This window comes from Neofelis nebulosa, chromosome X (assembly GCF_028018385.1).
Source record: "Neofelis nebulosa isolate mNeoNeb1 chromosome X, mNeoNeb1.pri, whole genome shotgun sequence".
Lineage (NCBI taxonomy): Eukaryota > Metazoa > Chordata > Mammalia > Carnivora > Felidae > Neofelis > Neofelis nebulosa.
In genome coordinates, this window is record NC_080800.1 from 90680303 (window position 1) to 90689039 (window position 8737).

Below are 8737 nucleotides of genomic sequence, written 5' to 3' on the forward strand. Positions count from 1 at the left end.
GGAAGGTGGGGGGAATAATATCACATCTCCAAAGCAGAAAGCAGGGGCATATTAGCAAATGACACTTGGACATACACCTAGCAACCTCACGGGATATATGCTTTTCTCCCCAAATGGTACATAAACCCCTAGAGAGCAAACATGTATGGAAGGATTTTGTACTCTAGGCACAAGGGAGACAAAGCGAACAGCGTTTACTTCCAACATGCCCCCCCCCCACAACAGGAAGTTAGCGCTTGAAAGCTGGAACCAAATCTCTCTCCTGGCTCTTCCCTGCCTTTGAATGGTGTCATCACTCTGCTTCCACCTGTTTTGACATGTGATTGTTTCTCAAAAGGGAGGATAAAATGGCAGAGACCGAGAGAGAGTAGAGAGGGAGATTGGGGTGTGTGTGTGTGGGGGGGGTACTATACGGACAACAACCTATAAAACAAAACAAAAACAATACAGGAATGCAAAAACCAGATTCAGTGCTATCACACAACAAGAGAGGGCAGCTGGAGATACTACACGCTAACACACACAATATGATACACGACCCCAGGTTGAGGACTCAGCGACGAGTGGGGCAGAGGCCACCAGTTTTCGACCAAGAGGCTTTCAGTGGACTGCTGAACGGACTGCTGCTTCAGCCATAAGCCCTCTCCGATGGTGACAGAACAGGCGATGACAGGCCTGGCGACCCCACAGGCCCACCCCAGGGCCTGCTCAGAGTGCATGAACGCACAGGGCACATTCTTAATCCTCCCCCAGCAGCAGAAGGTGCAGGGTCATCTCTAGGGGCTCTGGGTCTGCGGCCGTCAGCGTGAGCTCAGAGATGCCCCTGTTGAGGGGGTTGGCGGCTTCACTGGCTCCTTTCTGAAGCTGCTTGTAGTTACAGGACTGCCGAACAAGGGCCAGGGCTTTCTTGGTGAGGTGGGTGTCTACGAGGGGGTAGGCCTTCAGATTTACATCAGCCTCAATCACGTCTGCAATTGTGAGGTCTCACCAGCCCTCACGGAGTGTCATACCTCGGCTGGAAAATCGCACCACACTGGAGGAGTAGAAATGGCTGAGCGCCTACTTATTATCATTCATGTGGCATTTGAGAATTTCCATAGCACCTTCTTTTTTTTTTAATTTTTTTTAACGTTTTATTTATTTTTGAGATAGAGAGAGACAGAGCATGGATGGGGGAGGGGCAGAGAGAGAGGGAGACACAGAATCGGAAGCAGGCTCCAGGCTCCGAGCCATCAGCCCAGAGCCCGATGCGGGGCTCGAACTCACGGACCGCGAGATTGTGACCTGAGCTGAAGTCGGATGCTTAACCGACTGAGCCACCCAGGCGCCCCAGTAGCACCTTCTTTTTTAGTGTTTATTTATTTTAAGAGAGAGAGAGAGAGCAGGGGAGGGGCAGAGACAGGAGGGAGAGAGAGAGAGAGAATCCCAAGCAAGAGAGAAATGGGGATATTTGGCAAAAAGCGCTAATGTCTATTACCACACCTTCCTCCTCTCATTGTAAGCCACAGTGAGCTACCTATAAGTTTTTGGAATGTGCACATACTGTTCTTTTTGGCTCCCTCCCCCAATCCTTCTGGTACGCTTCTACTTGATCTTCTAGTTTCAGTTCCAGCGATATGCCTCCAAGGAACCTTCCTTCTGTCTCATCTGCTCCCGTTTCTCCTTTCCCAGACCAGGTCAAGCGATCTGCTGTGCACTCCAACACTCTGTTCTTCCTTCCAGCATAAACCTTATCGCAGTCTCTGAATCTAATTGCTTATACAGTTAATAAAGGTGAAATGGATAATCTTCAGAGCTTTGTCTGCTTGATCCTAAGCTTTTGCCCATTTGGCAAACCATGCTGCTTAGACCGGAGAAGAAGATGCCTGCCTTCTACTGTGGGCTGAGAGCATGTGGAACGGGTCTAGAAAGGGAGGATGTGGCATATGAAAGTTGAGCTTCATTTATGAGCTAATCATGGGACACATACTTCCTTGGGTGTGTTAACTGGGGTCAGTGGGGCGGGGGACATGGCTATTCTGACAGTTTTATGTTCATTAAGCGAAGAACACCAGGGAATTTTGACTTCTTCCACAGGTTCCGTTGATGAGTTTCTAGCAGCCAAATGATACAAGACTTGGGAGGTAGAGTTGAAACTCTTGTTGTATTGGGTTTTAGAGTGTTCTTTGCAAAATAGATAGACATCCTGACTGTGCTTGCTTTTTGCTAAGGATGTAGACGTGCAGCCCAAGGCATTTCTTCGGGAATCTTTGATAGTGCTTGATTTTCCCCTGTAGTAACAAAGAGCTCACTACCAAGGGCAGCACTTAGAATGACGTCCATGAAGAAGTGTTCAAACTCATTAGTAATTACAGAAACACAAGTTAACTAAGCAGCTCTCAGGCTGGCAAAAGTTAAAAAGTCGATAATGTATTGATGAGGATGTGGGGATATAAGAAATCTTATGTTCTGCATAATGTAGACTAGTTCAGCTATTCTGGAGAACAATTTGGCACTACTCCATTCACTCGATGAATATTTATTGAACACCGTTCATGTGTCGAGAACTGTTCTAGGTGCTTGGGATATAAGCAGTGAATGACACAGATACAAATCTCTTGGAATCTTACTATCAAAATAATAATTATAATATAATATAAGAATTATATTGATATATAATTATATTACATATTATAATAATTATTATAACATAATATTTGCTATATAATTAAATAATATAATTATATGACGTAATTATATTATATATTTATAATTATTACAAGATAATAAAGATAATATCCAAATATTTCATTTATTAGATAATTATAAGTGCTAAGCAGAGAAAGTAAAGCAGGAAAGGGAAATACGAAACGTTCCGTAGGAGTTGAAACTGAAAAAAGAGTGACCAAGGAAAGCCTCACTGGCCTGAGGGTTACATAGTTAACGTAGTCACATTAAACACACGCATGTCCTCTCACCCAACAATTCTGCTCCTGCATATGTGGAAATATTCCAAAACAAGCCTGTAGAGGGACATGTATGAAGATGTTCATAGCAGTGTTATTTGTGCTGGTGGAAGTTCAGCAGAATTCCAGTGGAAATCCTTGACTGAAAGAGTGGATAGATAAAATGTGGTGGATACGTGCCATAGAGAATTATGCGGCAGTTGGAAGTGACAGATTAAATATACACACAGCAATGTGGATTGCTTTAAGAACATAATGCTGAGTGAAAAAAGTAAGAAACAGAATGAGATGTACAGCACAGTACTACTTATATAAAGAATACATGCTCACAAAACAAGAACACAGAGTTTGAAAACACATTCGAACAAAAAAAAGCTACACGTTAAACATACCAGAATGGCTACCGGTATGTGGCATAAGAGGGGGAATGAGATATGGGGTTAAAAAATAAGATAAAATAAACACAGCCCAATATGTGGATTTGATGTTCCAAAAATACAGATTTCTATAGAATGAGAGTCAAGTGTTTCTGTCACTCACCATGCAATTGTGCAGACTTATCCAATTCACTCAACTCATCTGGGCTTCAGTTTCCTCTGCTACATGAGAATAATATGTCCAGTCTTAGCTCCCTTCAAGGACTGTTGCAAGGTTCCAGTGTGTTAATGAACAGAAAAGGACTTCAAGTTTAAAGTGGAGACACTTATCTAATATAAGCAACAGTTATTGTTGCACAAAGTGGGTGTTTGTTGTCTGACTGCCCACTATGCATTTCCATTTTTGTTTGACTTCCCCCATGCATTCCCATTTTTGTCTCTTCCCACCAATCCTGATTCCCATTTGGGGATACCTGTTTTGAAGCAGCTAACTCTATTCCAGGTGGAACACATGGCCTAGGATAACCGCTCATTTCATCCCTTGTCCACGGTGATTGTTTTGGGGTGGTATATGATTTGGGCTGTTCAAATAAGACGTAATCTGAAGACTTTGGCTGGGAATACTGAGGAAAGTAAGCTTCTTCCTTGTTTGCCATGACAAGGTAGTATGTAGCCCTGGAAGTAGCAGCTAAGTCCTTCTTTGGAGCAAGAAGGGGGACTTTACCTGAGAATGGAGTCCTAACAAATGAAGTGGAGCTGAGAAATGGAGAGAGAAGAAGAGTGAGCAGGCAACTGAGCAGAATGAAGCTCACCCAAAGCTGGGTTTACTCTTGAACTATACAGTGGCATTGGCCAGTCATTTCCCCTTTTGGGGTTAAGACAATTTGAATTGAGTCTTCAGTGGCTTGCAAACAAAGAATACAATCCTCAGTGATGCACTGTTGTTTATTTTTATCTGTTTATTATTTTTTACAAGTACACACAAAACCTCTTAAAATAAACTGCAAAGCTGTAAGCAACACGGTGGGTCCTGAGGCTGAATTGGTACAATCTCTACACCGGATGGAAACGTTCTCTAGAAAGTGCCCTGAAATGGATTGTTCAAGGTTTTCAGCAGTTCCAGACTGCAAATGATGTCAGCTGCTCCAATTTTGGATGAGGAAAAAAGATATCTGCTTTCATACATTTGTTTCCTGATCTGTAGTTGACAAGAGAAAGAATCCTGGAAATAAAATTGTTGCAGGTGCCTGATGATTCCGATCCTTTAGCCACATGTGATGAAATGGAGACTTCAGTTTGTAAAGAATGCCCCTCTAGAGGATCCTGGGCTTCAGAATTGAACACCACAGGGAAGCAAGAGGAGCCTCAGCCTATAGTGTTCTGTGATGAGCACAGCTTTTTAGATTCCCAAGGCTGAGTCCGCAGAGCAAATGCTTTTGAAAGAATACAGCAGCCAGTATGCTAACAAAGAGAGTTAACATCCATCATCCAAACTGCTGTTTCCCTTCAGTGGCCTTGACTTCTTTCTAGAAAGAGTGCTTTAACACCCACAAACACTCTTTGTGCAGTTGGTTTGTGAAGATTTTTCCCAGATTTGGGGGAGTGAGGCAGGAGGAAAGAATTAGCCTCCAGAATGGCAGCTCTTGATTTTCACAAACATCACTAGACTTGTCCGGGATGCCTATCATGCTTAACGGGCATGATGGAGAATGTAGAAGTTTGAGACTAGGGTCACACACTCATGAAACAGACTACTTAGCCAGACAGGAAACACACAGTCACTCATCATGCTCCTCCAAAAATATGGCTTTTGTCTAACTTACTCCTGCTTATCCTCAGCTCAGATATCACTTCCTCAGAGATCCCTTCTCTGGTCAAATCCGCAGAAAGCAAGCTCTCATAGATCCATGCAAGTCTTCTCTGTAGCACTGACTGAGCTTGCACATTTACTTGGCGTGCTTTTTAGATTAAAGTTAGTTCTCCCACTGAACTCTTGGTTCCTTAGGGACAGAGATGGTCAAAGTCTTTGCTGTTTAAAAAACACACATGCAACTTTCACTATGTGTCAGGCAATTTGCTCAGTAGTTTACAAATATTAACTCATTTAATTCTCATGGCAACTCCAGGAGGCATTATCATTGCCATCTATGGAGAGGAAAGTGAGACCCAGAGAGGAAGAATAGCTTGCTCAAGTTCACAAAACTAAAAAATGACTTAGCCAGGATTCAAACCCAGGGAGGCTGGTGCCAGAGTCAACCATACTGTCAACCATTATGCTATGATATTTTGCTCACCATTACATCCCCAGTACCTATCATAATGCCTGACACAGAATATATGCTCAGTAAACATTTTCTCTTGGATGAATTAACGGATCTTGTCCTTTCTAACACTAAGTCAGGCAACCCAAAATTAACATAATAATCACACATTGACTTATAAATCATATTCATGAAGTTTGCACATAATTATAATAAGATCATTATAATCCTCCTTGTGATTTCTTTTACATTATTGCAGGGGTTTTTTTTCCCCTCTTTTTTCTACTTTAACTTGTTTTCATTGAGATATAATTGACTTATAACATACTAGTTTCAGGTGTACAACAAAATGATTTGATATTTATATATACTGCAAAATGATCACTACAATAAGTTTATAAACATCCATCACCAAAAGTATTTACAACTTTTCTCTTGTAATGAGAAGTTTTAACATCTACTATCTTAGTAACTTTCAGATATACAATACAATATTATTAACTATAGTCACCATGCTGTATATTTCTTCCTCATGACTTATTTTATAACTGGAAGTTTATAAATGTTTTGACCATTTTGTCTCATGTCACCCACACCCACACCACACTGTAAATTCTATTAATTTGAATTTTTCTATTTAGCCAGTTAACATGGGAGTATCTTAAAATGAATGAGCTAAAATAGAAAATATTATGTAGAAAGCTTTCAACCAGTGGTATAGCCAAGTAAGCTTCTATAAGATTTGACCCTCTTGCAAATAATAGACTAGGGTTTGGAAAACTATAGCCCCTACACCAAATCTATCCAGCCACCTGTCTTCGTAGATAAAATTTTTTTGGAACACAGCCATGGCAATTCATTTGTACGCTCTCAATTTCTGCTTTCATGCTATAATGGCAGAATTCATGAGTTGTGACAGGTCGTTATACGTGACCCTCAAGGCTTAAAATATTTATTATCTGGCCCTTCACGGAAAAAGCTTGCTATCATCTGCTCTAGACAAAATAAAACAAATCATGGCATCAAGGCATTGGTAAGAGAGAAGAAGATGTTGACACTTGGAAAAAAGGAAGTAGGGAGTGTGTTTCCTATTTTAAATCCCTTTTAACTTGAGGGTAGGCCAAAGATGGGATTGTGTGAGGCAGTTAATGCTCTTTTTTAATTTTTGTTTTATTTTCAAAAATTTTGATTCCAGTATAGTTCACATGCAGTGTTATATTAGTTTGGGGTGCACAATATAGTGGTTCAACTATTCTATAGCTTACTTGGTGCCCACCATGATAAGTGTACTCATAACCCCATCACCAGTTTCACCCATCCCCTACCCACCTCCCCTCTGGGAACCATCTGTTTTTTCTCTATAGTTAAGAGCCTGTTTTTTGGTTCGTCTCTTTTTCCTTGGTTCATTTGTTTTGTGTCTTAAATTCCACATATGAGTGACAGTATACAGTATTTCTTTCTTTGACTTATTTCACTTAGCATTATAGTTTCCAGATCTCTCTATGTGGTTGAAAATGGCAAGATTTCAGTCTTTTTTATGGCTGAATAATATTCCATTGTGTGTGTGTGTGTGTGTGTGTGTATGTATGTATATATATGTATGTATATGTGTGTGTAGATAGATAGATAGATAGATATCTCATATCTTCTTTATGCATTCATCTATGGAAGGACATTGGGGCTGCTTCCATAATTTAGCTTTTGTAAATAATGCTGCTATGAACATGGGAGTGCATGCATCCCTTTGAATTTGTATACTTTGGGTAAATACCCAGGAGTGTGATTACTAGATCATAGGGCATTTCTATTTTTAACTGTTTGAGGAAACTCCACACTGTTTTCTGCAGTGGTTGTACCAGTTTACATTCCCACCAACAGTGCAAGAGGGTTCCTTTTTCTCCACATCCTCACCAACACTTGTTGCTTCTAGTGTTTTCAATTTTAGCAATTATGACAGGTGTAAGGTGGTCTTGATCTCACATCAATGATCATCGTTGTGGTCTTGATCTGCATTTCCCTGATGAAGAGTGATGTTGAGCATCTTTCATGTGTCTGTTGGCCATCTGTATGTCTTCTTTGAAGAAATGTCTGTTCATCTCTTCCGTCCACATTTTGATTGGATTATTTGGTGTGTGTGTGTGTGTGTGTGTGTGTGTGTGTTAAGCTGCATAAGTTTTTTCTATATTTTGGATACTAACTCTTTATCTGATATGTCATTTACAAATATCTTCTCCCATTCAGTAGGCTGCATTTTAGTTTTGTTGATTGTCTCCTTTGCTGTGGAGAGGCTTGTATTTTAATGTATACCCATAGTTTATTTTTGCTTCTGTTTCCCTTGCCTCAGAAGACATGGCTAGAAAAACATTTTTATGGCTGATGAATGTCAGAGAAATTACTGCCTGTACTCTCTTCTAGGATTTTTATAGTTTCACGTCTCACGTTTAGGATCTTAAACCATTTGAGGTTTATTTTTATGTATGGTGTAAGAAAATGGTCCAGTTTCATTCTTTTGCATGTAGCTATTCAGTTTTCTCACCATTTGTTGAAAAGACTTTTTCCCATCACATATTCTTGCCTCCTTTGTGGAAGATTAATTGACCATGTAATCATGGGTTTATTTCTAGGCTCGCTATTCTATCCTATTGATCTCTGTGTCTATTTTTGTGCCAGTACCATACTGGTTTGATTACTACAGCTTTGTAGTATATCTTGAAATCTGGGATTGTGATACCTCCAGTTTTCCTCTTCTTTTTAAAGATTGCTTTGGCTATTTGGGGTCTTTTGTGGTTCTATACAAATTTTAGGGTTATTTGTTCTGGTTCTGTGAAAAATGCTGTTTGTATTTTGATAGGGACTTCATTAGATCTGTAGGTTGCCTTGGGTAGTATGGATATTTTAACTGTATTTGTTCCTCCAATCCATGAACATAGAATATCTTTCCGTTTGTTTGTGTTGTTTTCAATTTCTTTCATCAGTGCTTTATAGTTTCAAGGTATAGGTCTTTCACCTCCTTGGTTAAGTTTATTCCTAGGTATTTTATTATTGTGCAGTTGTAAATGGGATTGCTTTCTTTTTCTGCTGCTTCATTATTAGTGTATAGTAATGCAACAGATTTCTGCATATTGATTTTGTATTCTGCAACCTTACTGAATTC

The 8737-nt window shown here is 40.2% G+C and overlaps 1 pseudogene; it reads right to left on the reverse strand.

The window, feature by feature from the left end:
- Positions 1-506: 506 nt before the first annotated feature.
- Positions 507-5594, reverse strand: LOC131502119 (NHP2-like protein 1; annotated as a pseudogene).
- Between the last annotated feature and the right edge of the window lie 3143 nt (positions 5595-8737).